The 18,995-nt window shown below is 38.9% G+C and overlaps 1 pseudogene; it reads right to left on the reverse strand.

Annotated features, from left to right (window-relative positions):
- Window positions 1–712: 712 nt before the first annotated feature.
- Window positions 713–8,496, reverse strand: LOC117484220 (annotated as a pseudogene).
- Window positions 8,497–18,995: the final 10,499 nt, after the last annotated feature.

Consider the following 18,995-nt stretch of genomic DNA (forward strand, 5'->3'; position numbering starts at 1 on the left):
CTATGAAAAGAAATGTGGAAAAACAAAGAGATTAGATTAATCTAATTAATCCAAGATATCCGATTAAAGCTGAGACTCCACATATTCCATACATGTAGTGTCATCACTGTACGACCCCGAATTTGCGGAGCTTTCAGCCAGAAAAGAGAAAGTAAACAACATCCGGTTTCAAAAATATTACAATAATTACATCTTACGGTTTTTATTCCGTTGAACACAACTTTTGATCACAAATCAAAAAAGGTAAGATGTAATTATTGTAATATTTTTGAAACCGGATGTTGTTTACTTTCTCTTTTCTGGCTGAAAGCTCCGCAAATTCGGGGTCGTACAGTGATGACACTACATGTATGGAATATGTGGAGTCTCAGCTTTAATCGGATATCTTGTTTGTGCAGTTACGATAAGTAATAAGGGCATTTTGAGAGTGAGTGCTGTGCAAAACTCCGTTAGCATTAGTTAGCATTTTTTCGCAAAATGCTAATTCTAAGGCTTGGTAGTACTGTTGTGTTTCTTTTAGCTAAAAATGGTTCATATCTTCAGTTAGCTGAGATTATTATTATTATGAGAGTGCTACACATTAATAGTTTCATAAATTTAAGAAGCCCTGAGACATTATCTAAAAAAAAAAAAGTGGGAGGGGTCCAATGGGGGGATCGCCGGGCTTAAGAGGTTAACCCCACGGACCCTTCGGGGGGTCCGTGGGGTTAACGTAACATAGTGGATCCAATAACAAAGGGATTGGAACATATGTTACACCAGCATGAAAAAAGATAGAGGTGGTAGTGATCGTTTACATGAAAGTTGATCTGTAAGTTGTGGTAGTGCAATTATTGGTTATACTTTTAAAAAATCAGTAAGAAAAGATCAGTAAGAAAATACAAAAGGCAATTTGTGGGTTGAGTGTGGGAAGGGAGGTGCCCGTATCACTCATGGCTGAATAAGGCACCTCTTGGTCCCTGATTGCCACTAGTTTTTTTGCTGGCAGGAATGGAAAGTGCAAGATTTCTCCAGATCTGTTGAGGAAAAAAAAGTTACAAAAAGGGAATTGGGTATGCCGAGCAGATGCAAATATGTAGTGTGATATGTCTAAGATACAAAAATACAATAAAGAAAGTTATGACCAAACAGTGGTACTAACCTGGAGTGGTTTCACCGCACTGTCTGAGATAATTCATGGCAGTCATGTACTCTGCTCCCAAAAAGGTTTCAAAACTTGTTCCAGCCGGAATCGTCTGGAGACATTTGGTGGAGTCCTTGAAGAGGAGGTTTTTCCCTGAACCTGACTGGAACATCCTGAATGGGGCATCACTGACACTGCTACAAAACTTGGCCTGTAGACAAAACAAAGATTTAGAAACAGACCTATTTACAAGGCCAGCATTTGACCCGGGTTTAGAGTTAAAACAATGCTGTTGAAAGTTAGAAAAAATGCATGTTTTATTCTTTATCTTATGCCTCATGACCTAAATCATCACTGACCTGCTGTTCAAGAAGGATTCGAACAACCTCGCTGTGGGTCTCCGGACGCGTCACCACAGCGTGGGCGGGCACAGCAGCCAGGTTACACTTGGCGTACTCTGAGACTTCCACTGGGGCAGCCTGCCCAGGGCAGATCAGCTGGTAGTCATCAGCGTTTACTCCACTAGCCCATGCTGGACCATTGCCTTTGACAAGAAGAGGTGGAGGATGGTTTAGGTTTATATAAATAACACATTCATAGCTGAGATTAAGACAGGTAAGTGTCAGTCTCTCACCATTGCTGTTTTCTGGAACAATTGTGTGTTTTATGAAAGCAACCTCCCCTGCATCCTCAACCAAACACCTATAATGACATGCACAACATAACAACACAAAGATGAGGTGCTCTGGAAGAAAAAGTAAATGCCATGGAAATACCTTTATTTGCTTTATTAGAGCAGAAGATTGATACCCCTGAATGTTAGGTAAAGGGCTGAAGTCAGGTGGAAGTTAGCTTAACTTAGCATAAAGAATAAAGCATAGGGAAACAGCTAGCCTGGCTCTCTTGAAAAGTCAAATAAAATGGTTTATTAGCAGCAAAGAAGTTCATTCATTAATACAAGATATCTTCAGTTTTTATGCCATCCACAAACATATGTGTGTTTTGGGGTTTTATGAGGAGTTTGTGCTATTTCTTGGCTACCAGGATTGAAACTGAAAAAGGTTTGAATGTGGATGAATGTCCACTGTCCTTTGTCCTACCTAAAAGCTCCTGCGTAGCCGTTGTACTGCTCTTCAGCACTGGCACTGCACTTTGACTCATCTCCCACCGTCTTTCCACTGCCGGCACACTGAGAACAGAACGGAGAGCTGGGGTCTGATCCGGGGGCACAGCCGCTGCTGAAGAACTTGGCTGAGGAGAGGACGAGACGAAGGAGGCAGGTGTTACACTCAGAGGAAGGAAACTAATCATGGATCCTAAAACCTGCATTTCTAGTGCATGATTTTGGAGAAAACGTTATTGTGTTAATTGTGTTCCCTGAGAAGTTAGTTTTTTCTCTAGGATCATTTCAATTTGTTCTAGGTCATAGGGAGGTGGTCGGAGTTGATGTTGGGTATGCAAACCACAGAACTGTGAAAACCTAAATGATCTGTTTTGTTTCTTTGGTCACCATGGTGATGAGCTGTAATTGCTGTTTTTTGGATCTTACATCTCAGAGATCCAAACAGTGTTGTCTTTGTGAAAAATAGTATTAATAGTCTTAAGCTTATCTAACCAAGCGCTTTGAGTTGTCTAAACGCACTAAAAACGTACAAAAAAATGATGTTTAGTTCCTACAACTTTGTAAATACTGCGCATTCAATAAAAAAGGTCTTTATATTGTTGATCACAAACATAATGTTGGCAGCTTTCCGTGTCTTTCGTTACGTATTTGCACATGGGAAGAGCACACGGTCGCTTACTGAAGTCACAGTCTTGAGTCTGTTTGTGGATTTGACCCATGGGGATGTTCCAGCCAGCAGTTTTGCCGAGTCCAGTGTGGCAAGACCTGTGGCTCTTCAACGTGTCCCAGGTCAGACCTGAACTCTTCTTTACCACAGCAACAGCATAGTACGAGGCCGTGCCTGCAAGAGTGGAAGTACAGAAGGACTCCAATTACAAACGTTTTGTGCAACATCATTTGAAGTTATAGATAATTCAATTTGAAAGATCATCTGCTCTGGAATTTCCTAATCATTTTCACAAAGTGTTATTTAAGAGAATAAAAGGTTTTCACTCTGTACACTTCATTAGAATCAAATGGGGCTTCTCTTTTAAAAACTTGTCTTTCTTCATTTGTAATATTGTGACATTAAAACCATGTTTTGGTCCTCAAGGCTGCATTTGATCACACACTCCTAATCTTTATGGTTCAAGTTAAAAGTACTAGGTAAATGTATGTTATTTTGTTATCAAATATACTTATCAATATTTTAACATTTCATTTTACCTCCAGGGTTGTTGCAAAGATCTGTGGAGACAGACAGAGATCCAAATATTATGAATGTGTAACAGTTCAAACACAGGATTGTATGGGATGGTTTCTATGTAGGCCTCATACCTGCACTATACTGCTCCACCATAGCTGGCACCAGGCCGCACTTTCCTGCTGTGTACACCTGACCTCCATCCACTGCCATCGCATCAGCCTCTTTGCGCTACAGGGTCAAATATAGCATCAGAATAAAACACCACTGAATCAAAACTAAATAGATATTAAAGATATTCCCATATTTTCTTCATCAAGAGTCTTACCATAATCTTGTTCACGCATTCTTCAACTGTGGTGGCATTCTGGCATTCAATGGCGGTGCTGCCATCACCCAGACTGTTGATGCTCCACATGTCACACTTGGTGGTCTCAGCGTGGCCCACAGCGCACCATTTAATGGCTCTGGAAGCAGAGCTTGCTGGCTCTGGAAGGTTACGTAACAAGAGTCAGTGTCTGCAACTAAATAAGTGTGTTTGAGTGATGGTTTGCAAGTTCTGGGAGAGACACTACAGGTGAATAGGGTACAAGGTTTACATTAGTATATACATGACATTTCTTCAGTAGATTACTTACATTTTATGAGTTTTCTGAAATGTTTAAATGTGCAAATAAGGAATTATCTAATGCTAACTTTTGGTTTAGAAATGAAATCTTCAGATGCAAAAAGATTAGTAAAAGAAACACCTTCATGTTTAATTTGAATGATTTCTATCCACTAGTCTAACATGATAAAGTAGTAAAATAGCCTACATTCTTAAAATTGACCAGTGGACATTTTGTTTGTGTTGCCTGTCTCTACAGTATGTGTGTTCTATCTGTGTGTTAACAGTACCTTTCTGAAGGGAGCGGACAATGCTCATGTATTCAGCACCCAGATACAGGAAGGAGTCTGTGTTTGCAGGCAGCCTCACCAGCCTGACTGTTGAGTCCTTGAACATCAGGTTTTTGGAAGGTGCATAGTTTTCAGAAGAGAAGAGTTGAAAGTCCTGAAAGGTTTAAAAGTAACATGTTTGAATCAGTCATTTTATGTCCTGACTCACTGTATTCCTCCATCTCCTCACTTATTCAACGTTACTCCTCGATCTTTGTGCAGTACAGATCTTTGGTGTGATACCTGTACTGAGTTGAGGCTATTCCAGATTAAGTCAGCAAGCTGCGCGTCCTTGCGGCTGACGACTGCGTGAGCCGGTGCTCTGGCCAGATGGCAGGTCCTGTAGTCGTCAATAGGCGCTCTGGTGCCATCCTTGCACAGCAGCTCATAGTCTTGCTTTTCAGAATCTGAAAGTGTGATACAACAATGTTATAAATATCACTCCTACAATCAGTCAAAAAACTGATACCACATTTTGTCAAGTTCTGTTCATTTCATTGGTCAAATCCCACAAATATGATATCAGTTATGGCAATTATGACCAAGAGTGAGAATCTTAGCCGTGGTTTTAAATCCAAGCGTAATTTAACAGTAAAACTAATTCTCATATGAGTATGTGATTAAAGCTTCAAAAGATTTTCATTAGAACAATTACTGATACATAATTACAATTTGTAAAAACATATTTTAAACAAATAAGCTTGGCTAACATTAATATATAAGTCAATTATTCAAAAATGAATAGAATAAATGAAAATGTGACACTGACCAGGGACAGTGAGATGCTTCACAAAAGCCACATCTCCAGCGCCGTCCTTCAGACACCTGTTACAAACCAACAGGTCCATTAAACCAAAGAGTCCCAGGATGGAGCTGTGATCATATTGAAAGTTAACCGTGTAGAGGAGATACTGACTGGAAGGCTCCGGCGTAGCCGTAGTAACGCTCGTTGTGGGACCAGGAGCAGTCTCCACGGCACAGCTCGCACAGTTTGCTGCCACGCGCTGACCCTGGGGCACAGCTGGCGGAGAAGAAGTTGCTCACCGCTGTGCACAAAAAGAGATTTTAGAAATGCTGTTTTTTGAGTTCTTTACACGATGGAGCTGCTTCAAATGTTATATTATGTTTTTGTTGCCCGTAAATAGTCAAATTAAACACATTGGGCATACAAATACTTGTTTAACTAAGTCTATAATATATAGAAATATGCTTCTTACTGAGTGTTGTAAAAAGATTGATCCTGGTCTCCTAAACATTTTAAAACGGCCTTTTCAGGTACGTTTTGAGAAACACATTTTTTCTCCCGGATAAAGTTTGTTTTTGCACAAATGTCTTCGCAAAACCAAATGTCTTCGGTTCACTTTTCTGATTTCCGTCTGTAATTTAAATAACATAACAAATGTACTTTTCTTTTAAAGTCAAACCATCACATTTGACTCAACAGAAGCATGTGGTTTAGTTGCATTTTGTTTAAATGTCCAACATTAACCACATTTGAAAACTGCCACAGTAAACTTGAAGAACTTTACAATAAATGAGGTTGCAGGGATCTAAAATTATACAAATTCCAAGGAAGAAATACTGAGGACATAATTATAGTGACATATTGATTCTGTTTTTTGGATTGTCGTAAGATTCAGTGTTACTCACCGTCTTCCACAGAGGTGTCTTCAACGCCTGACCACTGAATTAAGTTCATGGACACCAGAGTGCCTACGGGGATGTTCCAGCCTGCAGTTTTACCCACGCCAGTGTGGCAGGATTTCTTCCCCTGGAGCCCTTTGATGCCAAATGTAGTGCCCTTCTTCACCACAGCAACAGCGTAGTAGCAGGTTTCTGAAGCTGGATGAGTGCAGAACAAATGTGAGCAAAAATTACACACGTATTTAATACATCAGAGAATTTCATCAGTAAAGACGGCTGATGTGTTTACTTACAGGTACTGTAGTCCTCAGCAATAATGGGCTCCAGGTTGTAGTTGTTCAGCCCAGCAGTGTAGATGTCCCCTCCGTCCAAAGTGATGGCATCTGCCTCACCAGCCTGTTTTAAAGCACCATTTATTACCAACCTGCACCAACATGTGATCAATGGTTATATTGCATAACTTGTGTGTAACTAAATGCAGTTGTTCAAAAACTGTTTTTCTTATTTTCAACAATACTTCTCCTATACTTGAGAACTTCCATTTAATACATATTAAATTAATATGAAAATATTGTTATTTTGACTTCACAGGATTACTGCAGTGGATTTCCAGGTTGAGATGATGTATTTGATTAGATATGATGCAATGTTATCGATGACAATGACTCAACAGTATATCAAGTAGCTCTATATTGACCAGCGAAAAGAATAAAACATTTCATAAATAATAATATGATTAATGGAAATCCTGTGTAGCCCACTATACTATAGATACTTAAGGAATATTTGGCAGTGGATACTTTTTTTAGACAAGCTTTCCTGTAAATATTATTAAAAATATTCACATTGTGCTGTTGCTACTTTCAAAAAAGGTGATGATCTTTCCTCCTTCATCACTTTCCTCCATGTATTAGCCATTTTCATTGGCTGAAATATCAAATCAAACTGAAGACAAAGTTTTGAAGAATATTTTTGATGTGATTCCTTATGGAGCACATCTCATTAACTGTATGCATTCCCTGGGTATATCACTCTCAGAGGTGGGAGAAGTACTCAGATCGTGTACTTAAATACAATTACCAGAGTGTAGAAATACTCTTTTACAAGTACAAGTCATTCAGAATGTTATTCAATAAAAAGTACAAAAGTATTGGCATCAAAAAATATGCTCAAAGTACCGAAAGTAAAAGTATTTATTATGCAAATTGTCCCATTCCAGAATAATGTATGATATGTTTTAATTATATGATCAAAGCTGGTAAAGGTGCAGCGACTTGTATTTACTTTGTAAGGGTAACTTGTGAATGTTACTCCCTGTGTAACTAAAGTCTTATTTTAGTGTTGTTTAACCTTGTGTTGTGTTCAAAAGCTGTTACCGTTCATGGTGTTCGCGGGTCAATTTTGACCCATGATTTATCTCAGTCCAAAACACACACAAATAATGACTATCATCCAATATTGTTTCAACTACATCATAACTAACTTCTAATGCATTCATAACCGTACAATCCTGTTGTAATTTTATTTTATGGCCCAAAACACATTACACCACATATTTAAGTAAAACATGTGATTCAATTCACTCATTATATTTCCTATAGGGGAGACAGTGGATCATTACGTTATCTGACTATAATAGACTATTAGAATACAATTTCCCCCAAAAAAGTTTTAAATGATTGTTACAGTGGATGAAGGGGGTGGGGTGGGGTGTCTAAAGACAAAGAAGAATCTTGATTGGGCTAAATTGGACCCCGAGAGACCCACAACATGCTGCTCGGTCTCCCCAGACCCCAACACCAAATTATACACTTTTTTTTTTAGAGACCTTCAGACTTGTCTAAAATGGTCAAAATCAGTTTTGTAGTGTTTAGCTGTTGTGGAGGATATCATGAAGCCTTGTTCCAATAAAAAAAACTAGAGCGTAGTTATTATATCATTTTAACTTGAAACGGGTCACGGGAGACCCGAACACAACATAAGGGTTAAGGAACTAAATATATTAAATAGATGGATAAGTGGAGTAAAGGTACACGATTTCAATTCTGAATTGTAGTGGGGAAGAAGTACAAAGTAGCAAAATGTTGAAATACTCAAGTACTTGAGTAAATGTACTTAGTTACTTTACACCACTGGTCACTCTCCTCACCTTAATGGCCATGATGCACTCGATGGTGTTAGATTTCGTCACGCAGGTGAAAAGCAGGAGCTATGGCTGCGAGGGCGACGCATTTTTCCAGCTCTTTCTCTGACTTTACGCACCATTTCACCTTGGCAGCGGGGGCCGCGAACACAGCGGCTGCAAACACAGATACACGGGTAAATAAATGCCAAAGCACAATCATTGAGCTTTTTAGGTAAATCTGTGATTAAACGATGCCTGTGCATGAATATGAAATGTTTTGTACCCAGGGATCCGAGCAGCGCCACAAGGAGGAGAGTCTGCATGTTGGGTCTCAGGTCAGAAGAGCATAGAGTGTGGGAGGCAGCCGGGGCTTTTATAGCAAACCTCTGATCAGCTGAACAAAAAGTTTGCTCAGGTTTCCTAATGTGTGCGTGCATGGGCGCGTGCGTGTTTGCACTTTAGGTTGCTGTTACGAGAAAACAGGAGGGTTACATTTCCAACATTTCCAGATAATGGAAATCCACAGATCCCTCTATTTAAATTGCAATGTAACAATTTTGATGTCAACACTTTTATCTGAAAATGTTTTGGTCGCCTTTCTAGTTACCCTTTGAGGAAAAATACATTGACTGATTGGTTGAATAATCAATCGATAAAGACATGGATTAACCAGGCTTTAAAGATTGTAGGTCCTTACATATAAATACATGAGAAAATAAGTAAAGTAAGCTAAGTAAGTGAACTTGGAAAAACATTAGCATGTATCTAATATGCAGAACAAAATGAGGCAACATATTGATGTATTAGTATTATAAGGCAGTATTAACCAGTGCATGAAGTAAAAGTACAAATAATCCATTAGAAGTCAATCCTCATATATCATATTATTTGTTTAAAAACCTAAAAAGACCTCCTTACATAGATGTTCTTAGTAATTGGGCTGTGGGTGTCCTAGCCTCCTGCTTTAATGAAGAATAGGGAACGTTAGTTGTAAACCTGAATATATACACTATATTAAAGTAATTCAGCCACTTCAGGGGACCATGGGACTCACATCAGTTAGCATCAGAAGTAAAAAGGCAAAAGCGTTTAAACTAGCCAACCATTTATCAAGTAGTTTTACTTAGAAAAGCTGCAGTGTGACCCACATACTTTAAGAAGTCGTGTTTACAGAGTCAATGTTACCCAACACAAGATCAAAGGTTCCTGTTGAGCTACACCTCCCTTTCTGGTCCCATCTGCCAAATATGAAAAATAACCCAATACCCAATAACCCAATAACCCAATAACCCAGATAACCCAATAACCCAGATAGATTTATTGTTTTATTCCGGGATGGTGAAACTTAGCAGATCCAATACTGGACGAATACGTAGATTATATTTCATGGACTTAGGCATCTATAGCTGTGGGAACATGTTTCAAATGGGGGGGGGGGGGGGGGGTGACACCAGGGCTGGTTCTGACCAATTTGCTGCCCTATATGCAGATTTTAGCTGGCAATGAAAAACCTCGACAAAAGACCAATACAAACGGTGGACAGTTATATAAAAGCCTTTAAAATGCATTTAGTAATTGTATGAACATGTTTTATTGGGAGGTGGACGTCACATCCTCTAGGGGGGTCCGGGGGTATGCCCCCCCGGGATGTTTTTTTTTAACATTTAAAAGTAAAAGCTTCAATCTGGTGCACTAAAGCCCCGGATGCCCAGGCCAGGCGACGCCACTGGTCTTGAGTCAATTGAAAATGATCCAAACTGCACGCAGACTTTGGATGATGGCTACTAGTCTCGGCCCTCAACACCTCAATATACAATAGTGAGTTTTCCTCTAAGCTGTTGCCATGGCAACACATATCCCTCGCCGTTAAGCATGATATTGCTATAACTCCTGTGTAAATGGTAAAAAAGTGTTCAAACTTTACATGTGTGCTAACGGGTACAAGCCCTAAAGACATATATGTGTCAGTTTGGAGATTTCGTCAAATGCCTTTGCCATGGTAACAAAATGGTCGCCGTGAAACAACGGTTTTCCTCATAACTCCAGTTAACATGGTCCAAACGCCCAGAACTTCACAGGTTTGATAACGATGCAGCCCTCACACATCTAGGCATATTATGGGGTGTCATCAAATCCGTTGCCATGGGCGACAGGATCACTCGCCATCAAACACATGTTTATGATACTGCTGTAATCCCATGTACGTTGTCCGATCGGCCTGAAACTTTCCACGTTTGCCACGTTCGAGTCCTCGAGACACCTAGACACACACCTCGACGGGCGGACAACAGCCTGCGGAGCGTCGAAGACCCCTACAACGCTGCTTGCAGCTTTATTTGTTATTATTATTTATTATTATTATTATTATTATTATTATTATTAGGGCCGCCGCTTTCCACCTTCTTCTCCAGTAGGAAACTCAGATGAGGGTGTACTCTTATGTGTGGCTGTGAACATTTTTTTTTATTATGAAGGGCAGACCATCTATTTGTATTTATATTTTTGTTTTTTTTAGAAAGGGGCAGGTCATATAAAATTGTATTCTTCTCCCTGCTCCTTTTCGCTCAATGGTGTGTAGGAGACAATGTGTTGTTGGCAATTATTGTACATTTGGCTATGCGTACCATGAGTCGGGACAAAGATAAAATGAAATGAAATATCCCACCAATCAGCTACTGTGGTGACTTGGCACAGTGGAGCTTATCATGTTTGTTAGATAATGGGCCCTGCAGTCCCGCGCACTTTGGATCAACAGGGACAGTGAGGGGGGGCTTAAAAGTCTCTTGAGACAATCTTGGCCCCCATTCCCTGTTCAATAAAGCACTATAAAACAAGATTGGATAACACTGTGGTCATCATCTAGAAGTTAATAATGAAAATATACTCAAACTGAGTTCTTAGAAGTCCATTCAAACACATTTCGACAGCTGTAGTAGATACTGTATCAGGTCACCATTGTCTTTAAATGCTTTCACACCTCAGGGGCAGATACGCCATGATTGTATCACAATATCATAGCTAATCACATCTCTGTGTCTTGTATCTCATAGCATCTCTAGCTCTGATGTTTAGATCTAACTTGAAAGGGTGATGTTAGTTTCCCCTTTTTATGTTTGGCATACAGCACACCAAAACAAACAAAAGACAGAAAAAAAACATTTATTACATAGAAGATTTGGATATAAAAAGAGATTCAAGTAGAAACACAAACACATATTCTGTAGTACCACCAAGGTACAAGACAGCATATATACTTTATGAAGACTCCTGTACTTTTACTTAAGTAGGATTTTGAACACAGGAAAATAATTGCTCATATTACTCATTAAAAAAAGTATCTTTGCATTGATGTTGATACTTTTAATCACAGTAAGTCAAGGATCTGAGTACTATAACTAGCACAAACCATCGTAATTTAATTATTTATTTACTTTTTGTTCAATGCAACTTTCTTTGGACATGTTCCTCCTTGACCTTTTTGAATATTTGAACACAAGCTTTCCCTACCTTTCCTTAGCAAAGAGTTTTCAATTGTTTAGGATTAAGACTAAAGATTTAAGAAATACTTTATAAATCCACAAGGGAAATTACATTTGTCCCAACCCTGACCCTTTTCACTCTGTTGTTATTGACATGACATCACACACATACTTTAACCACACTCTATTCATGTTTTGGTAGCCAAGTGCATATACTGGTATGATAATTATATTCTGATTCTGATAACTGTTTGTTTTAAAAAAAAAATCACATGACTGAATGTTAACCAGGTTTTCAGTCATTAACACTTTGGTTTAAAGCATCATACTCATTCTAAACAACTTTTTAAAGTATTTATTGGAAGCTGTGGGGAATTAAAGCAGAAGACATGAGCGGAGAAGTATTTTGCGTTGGCTCTTTCCTGAACTTCAGTTTTTGGTGCTCCCATATCAACTGCTGAACTGGATGGTTAACTTTCTGCTGAGAAACATTTGACCTTTGTTATAAAAATAAACAATCCATGGAATCACACGGCTAAAAATCGATAGTTCTCTTGCAGCTGCTGTGTTGCAATAATCAGATACACTTACACAAGATACAGAATTGTTGGGACACTAACACCCATACCATACATGTCAATCTGAATTAAAAGCTTGAAATAACACAAGATAAAGATTACACAAGATGATAAGTGAAAAACAAGTTAAGGTTTAGCAGCCGAAAGAAGTGAAACTTACTTACAGAACTTTGTGTTCCAAACCAGAAGTCATCATGCCAATGGCATTGATCTTGTTCTTGACTGATTCAACATGATGTTTTGTGTCAGAGAACAACAAACATGACATGGTTCTGTTACACGTTGGTAGCTTAAATACAAATACAAAATATTTGAGATTATGCAAGGGAAGGCCATGTGGCAAGACCAACCTGGTCTCACCAGAATGCGTGACTCCACCACGACTCCTTAACACTGCAGTGCGTGGTGGAGTCACGAACTTTGCTACATTTACGTGTCTGCACCACGCAAACAACCCCAATGTAAAGTGAATGAGGCTCCTTTGTCCTTAACCCTAGCCCTGAACAGCTCTACGCCAATTATGGGATGTCATCATATGCCGTTGCCATGGTGACAGATCCCTCGCCATGAAACACAGTGTTGTCATAACTCGATGGAAAATGGTCCAAACTGCACCAGACTTCAGATGACAGTTAATGGTCCGGCCCTCAACGCATCAATATGACAATAGTGAGTTTTCCTCAAAAGCTGTTGCCATGGCAACGCATCCCTCGCCGTTAAGCACGATATTGCTATAACTCCTGTGTAAATGGTAAAAAGTGTTCAAATTTCCCATGTGTGCTAACCGTCAAGCCCTCGACACACATATATGTGTCAGTTTTGAGATTTCGTCAATTCGTTGCTATGGTAACAACATGGTCGCCGTGAAACACGGTTTTCTCATAACTCCAGTTAACATGCTCCAAACGGCCCAAAACGTCACAGGTTTGATAACGATGCAGCCCTCAACACATCTAGGCGTATTATGGGGTGTCATCAAATTCCGTTGCCATGGCGACTGATCACTCGCCATCAAACACAATGTTTATGATACCGATGTAACTCCTAAATACATTGTCCCATCGGCCTAAAACTTCCCACGTTTGCCAACGGCCGAGTCCTCGAGACATCTGCCTGACGTCGACGTACGGACAACAGCCTGCGGAGCGTCGAAGACCCGCTCAACGCTGCTTGCAGCTTTAATTATGAATGTTGTTACATCAAGGCTGAAAATTCGTTTTTTTGTATTATATTTCCATTTAATCTTGTGGACGTGCAGATTCCCTGTCCTCCATCAGGGGGTGCTGCAGCACCCTCTGCACCCCTACTTCCCACGGCCCTGGATGTAAAGCATGAGGTCAGTCAGGACTCTGAAGCTGACTAACTCAAAGAACAAACACTTATTTTAAACTGGATCTAAAACTGTTGGATTGTGTTCATCCCTACAGGATCAGAGGAGAGACGTTCAGAGCCAAGATCCAGAAGACCTGTGAGTACTGAATATCCTCCATTCATCAAGATATGAAACTCTTTCATGGAGCATGACCTCAGAGGAAAACAACACTCTTGTTTTTCTCTCTTCATCATTTTGGATGTTTCTCTTCATGTTTTATTATCATCATGATTCTCTCTCTCTCTCTCCTTCTCCTCTCAGGTGACAGGAAGTGAAGACACACAGAAAGGTGAGAGGTCGTACCGTGTGAAGTTTATTTATTGAGGTTTCACCACGGAATAAATGTAGTTATAGGTTATGGTTTTTCTGGGATTCCAGACAAACCATAATAACTAACACGTGTCATTAAAATGTGTTTTATATTACATACATTACATTATAATACATGCAGAGCTCTGTTCAATTAAAACCCAAAGAAATAAACATTTTCAAGGTTAGGTGTTTAAAAATGCATGCTGTTTAATAAAACAAACAACAACAAAGCGAGTCAGAAATGTTTGTAAATACATTAAAACACCCAAAAAATGTGATCAAAAGAATCAGAAACACAGGAGAGCTCCGACATAAAGACGGTACGACTCGGTTCCTAAAGTCTGACTGCATTATTACTTGTTTAGTGACGGTTCATTCTGCTAGGGTCGAGTATCAGGGAGATCTCACTGATTATATTTATCCATATTTCTTTTTATTAAATCCTATGAATAATATTTTCCCTTTTATCATATTTTCGACTTCATCCAGATCTCAGGTTCCAGCATCACGTGATCTTTGGTGCCTTATAGAGACTAGAAACACAAACAATGCTGTAATGTATTAATTATAATGTGTTGCTATTGTACAAAAGAGAAATAATTAAAAACTGTTTTTAATACCTTCAGATGAGGATTAGGGTCGCATGTGAAACAAAAATGTATTTCTGAAATTGAAAATTATGGCTTTTTGTCCAAATTATGACTTTTCAGAAAAATTTGACTTTTTCAGAAAAATTAAGAAAATGTTACGCAAACTCCTTGTAAGTGAAAAAGTACTTGGAAATTAACCGGATCTTGCTTCTGAGAATATCTCTGAATATATCTAAAGTTATGAGAAATGTAAAATCTCTAAATTATAAAAAAAGACTCCTATTATTTTCTTTGGTGAATGTCATTAACTTCCATTCTTTCAAGGACTATTGCAACACCTCGCTTCTGAATAATTCCCCAAAAAGCTCTTATTTTTTCCAATTAGTTCTTATTTAATTGAATGATACTCAACCCCATTATTCTCTAAAAATACAGATACTTGATTTAGAGTTTTCCTGATGTGTCTAATGTCAAAGAAGCGCCGTTACTGAATAAGGCATAAATCAGAGTGCAACAAAAAATGTTGATTTTCTTCTAAATGAGATGGTGGTTAAAAGATCTAAAGAAAACTAAATGTCAACAACTAATGTGGAAAACGTTTTGATAGTCCAGATTTAACCTGGGTACTTGAGCAGGTCTACCTACTTGAGCAGGTCTCCCTTGAAAAAGAGATCAATGATCTCAATGGGATACAACCTGGATAAATAAAGGTTTGAAATGAAATGAAAACCTCTTAAGCCCTGAGCCTGTTTTTCAGGTCTCAGGCTCGAAAATGACATTCCCAGAACAGATGACCATATCTTCCCTTCTAAAAGGGTTAAATTAATAATCTTTTTTCTCAAAGTAATGATAAACATGTGAGTTGGATGTAGAAAAGTCAGAATCAATAGATGTTTTTTATTTTAAAGAAAATTCAGATTTTACATAGTAAAAAACTGTAAATTATAGTGTCCGTCCAAAGATTATTTTTTACTTATAGTGAAAACCACCCTTGGATGATGGGTTAGTAGACTAAAAGCTTTAGGAATCCAAAGTACAATATATAATAAGTACCCTGTATCAAGATTGATGCAAAACAAGTGACATTTGACCTTTTTAGAGAGATTTAGCAAAAAGAAACCACTTCTGGGGTCATTTGGGTGGATTTTCCATATCTCCATTGAAGACCTCTTTGGAGACTACAGAGCCAAGGTAAAAATGTTAGCATTTTTAGCTACCTAGCGTCACCTGTTTTTATGTCCGTTTTTGCTTATAACGTCGCCATTTCGTATAATTCAGTGATAATGTGGGTGTCCAACGATTCTGTGTCACCTCACGATGTGAATCGATGTGTTGGATGTGGTGAAAAGATAAATAATGTTTTGTGAGTGATTTTCGGTGCAGTAAGGTGTTAGCATTTTTCGCTCGTTGCTAATTCAGAGGCTCAGTGTTAGCATTGTGGGTTTTATTTAAAAAAAAAAAAAAAAACAGTTAGATGAGTTTCTTCCCCGTTACATGGATATAAAACATTCATAGTTTATTAAATGAACATGCCCTCAGACACTGTTTCCTGCAAGATGTTGCGGCAGTGCCCCGGTACCGGGGTCTCTCGGGCTTAACAGGTTAAATAAACAGATTTGTGAGGTAGTTTGATTAAACATTAATATATTCAAAATGATAGACTACCTCTTAAATACCTCTACCTAAAATCTTTCGAAGCTACCTGAAGGAATGAATTTATCATTATTATTACGTTATTGTAAGTTTGCACGACTTTCCAGGACTTTAAATGAAATGTGGCAGTTTGTTACAGCAATGAAATGATGAAATACAAATTCTCACAGCTTCTTAAAACACGATAGATTAATGCAACAAAAAAAAGCAGTGTCCGCCATATCCAACAGCAGCAAGTGGAAGGATCAAATCAAATCAAAAATGTGCCCTAATATGTTTTCTAAATGTCTTTTTTCGGGTCATCACTGCACCATGAAGGAGGAAAACGCCTCGGTGCTTTTGAGTCCGTTTCGCTCTATGATCTTCTCGATGGCGATGTAAGTTCCCGTGATGAAGCCGATGAGCCCGATGAGGCTAATGGCGGCGTTTTTGATGGTGACAAGAGGCGAAAGACCCTCCGTGTGGAAAGTGATGATCTACAGCAGTGGTTCCCAACCTGGGGGGCGACCAAAGATCGCAGGGGGGGCGCCAGGCCTCAGATGATTTGAGGCCAAATATCATATTTAGACTTTTTTTTTTATTTATTTTTTTTACATATAATTGTAACGCAATACATGATTGTCACTAAAAGCCTTGTCTCTACATTACAATAAAATATTAAAAATAATTGGTTAATTAATTTGAATAAAAATTCAAGTTAGTAGCTATTATAGGCATAACAAGACAGAAATGTATAATTCTTTCTTTAATAGAAATGTTTCTTCTGCCCGTAAAGTGTCCAAACCAGGCTTTTCTGGATAAGCGCATTTTTAAAACATAGTCATTGTCCATGCCGGTTTCAGATTATTTGTCACAGTTGCTCCGATCAGATCGGTCTCCTCCATTTTGTAGATTATTTACGACTTTTGAATCCGCATAAACACATCGGCAAAATCCGGCTTACTTTGAGCATGTGTTTTAAACAGTTTAATCCCTTTGTGAATTGTTTCCACTTGCGCCGTCCTTTAATTTCTTCATACAGCGGGAATCCAAATTAATTAATCCTGAGTCCAATAAATCACTCCAATAGTGCTCCTTAATTACGCTTTCATCCTCCTTTAACAACATACTTCACATTCATCCAGTTTGTGACAGTAGTTGTAGCATTTTTGAGACTTTTAAACTTTAATTACCGCTGTTGCGCCAAATGACTCCTGTTGGAAGTTGCGCCCCCCCCACACACACAGACACAAGGGGGGGGGGCACCTTCCAACAGGTGTCATTTGGGGGGGCTCTTGGGAAAAAAGGTTGGGAACCCTGATCTACAGGATGGGCGGGAAGATCAGCGCCAGAAAACTGCTGCTGACTGAACCGACCAATGACATGACGAGGTCCAGCTCTGGGATCAGGATGGCAAGAGCGCCTGGAAAAGGAGAAAAAGAGAGAATATTGTTCATAACTTTATCGCTAACTTTGTGGTGAAACTCAACGATACTCTAGGGCAGGGGTACTCAAACTTTTTTATTAAAGGTCCAGTTGTGAACTTTATACAAGGTCACTGGTCCGGATCCCCCCCCCCCCCCCGAGCGGAGAAACGAAACTGAAATTAAGAAGCAGTTTCTTGGCGCTCTATGCATGGGTGTTCATGCTGTCGTTGCTGTGCACCTTCTTAATCTACCTTCTTTGGGGGACCCCTTCTGGTCCAAGCACTTGCCTGCCTTGCCTGCCTTGCCTGTCGGTAAACGGCGCCCGTGTATACACACACACATTCAATACATACATACAGTATGGTGGCTTGAACTAGTGGGAGAAATGGCACTGTTTGTCTGTAGTCAATGCTTTGAACCTCTGCAAAAAGGCATTAGAAGCATTAGAAAGTCAAGGTAAACTTGCGGTTAACTTGCGGTCTGCTATGCGTGTCACGCTCGCACACACAAGTAAATATATATGCACGTTCATTCTCACAATGCGTCAGACACAAGACGCGCGTACATGATGATGTACATTAATTTATCAGAATCAGATTTTTTTTTTTTTTTTTTTTTTTTTTTATAATTTTTTTTTTTTTTCATAATGGGTCACAGGGTTCGGTCCGGATTGATTTGCAGTTCGGTCCGGATCCGGACCTTGGTCCGGAGTTTGAGAAGCCCTGCTCTAGGGTAAAAGTAGAGACGTCTCCGCAGAACCCCTTTACTATAAAAAGTCAGATTTCAGAAATGTTCAGAAAAAGTCAGATTTTCAGAAATATTCAGCCTCTCTGCACCAACACTGAAACACATGAGCACAGACTACCGTTTAAAAAAGCAGAAATACAATCTGAGCTGACAGAAAATGCTCCGTTTTAGTTTAATACACACAGTTTGATGAACATATGGGTTCACCTGCTGAATTAAAAACAGAACAGATGAAGCAAAGAAAGAGAAAACCATGAAGCAGATTCAGAAAGTAGAGATACATTCACACTGAAAGTATTAGAGAACAGAACAGCTGACAGAGAAGAGAGAACAGCTGATCCTTTACAACAAACACTATATGATCTTTTTAGGTTTCACTGACACTGTAATCATGCTAGTAATCCACAGTCCTTAACAGTAATCTGATTACATCTTTTTTTATGTAACTGATATTTATCTGTTACTCTCTGAACTGTTTTATTGCTTAACACAGCCTCACACTTTATGTGTTAAACTACTTTGGGTCTGAAAGGGTCAAAAATATAATATCATATGTCAGGTTTTATTAATACAAGATTTGTTGTGAGGATGTTGTGATTTATAAGGTTGTAATGGTTATGATGGCCATTGCTTTGAATAATTATTGAACTAGTAATTTTTACATGTTAAATGCTTTGGTTAAAGGGCTAAAAACACACTTGTTACGGACTTTAAACTCAACATT

Source organism: Trematomus bernacchii, unplaced genomic scaffold (assembly GCF_902827165.1).
Source record: "Trematomus bernacchii unplaced genomic scaffold, fTreBer1.1, whole genome shotgun sequence".
Taxonomy (NCBI): Eukaryota; Metazoa; Chordata; class Actinopteri; order Perciformes; family Nototheniidae; genus Trematomus; species Trematomus bernacchii.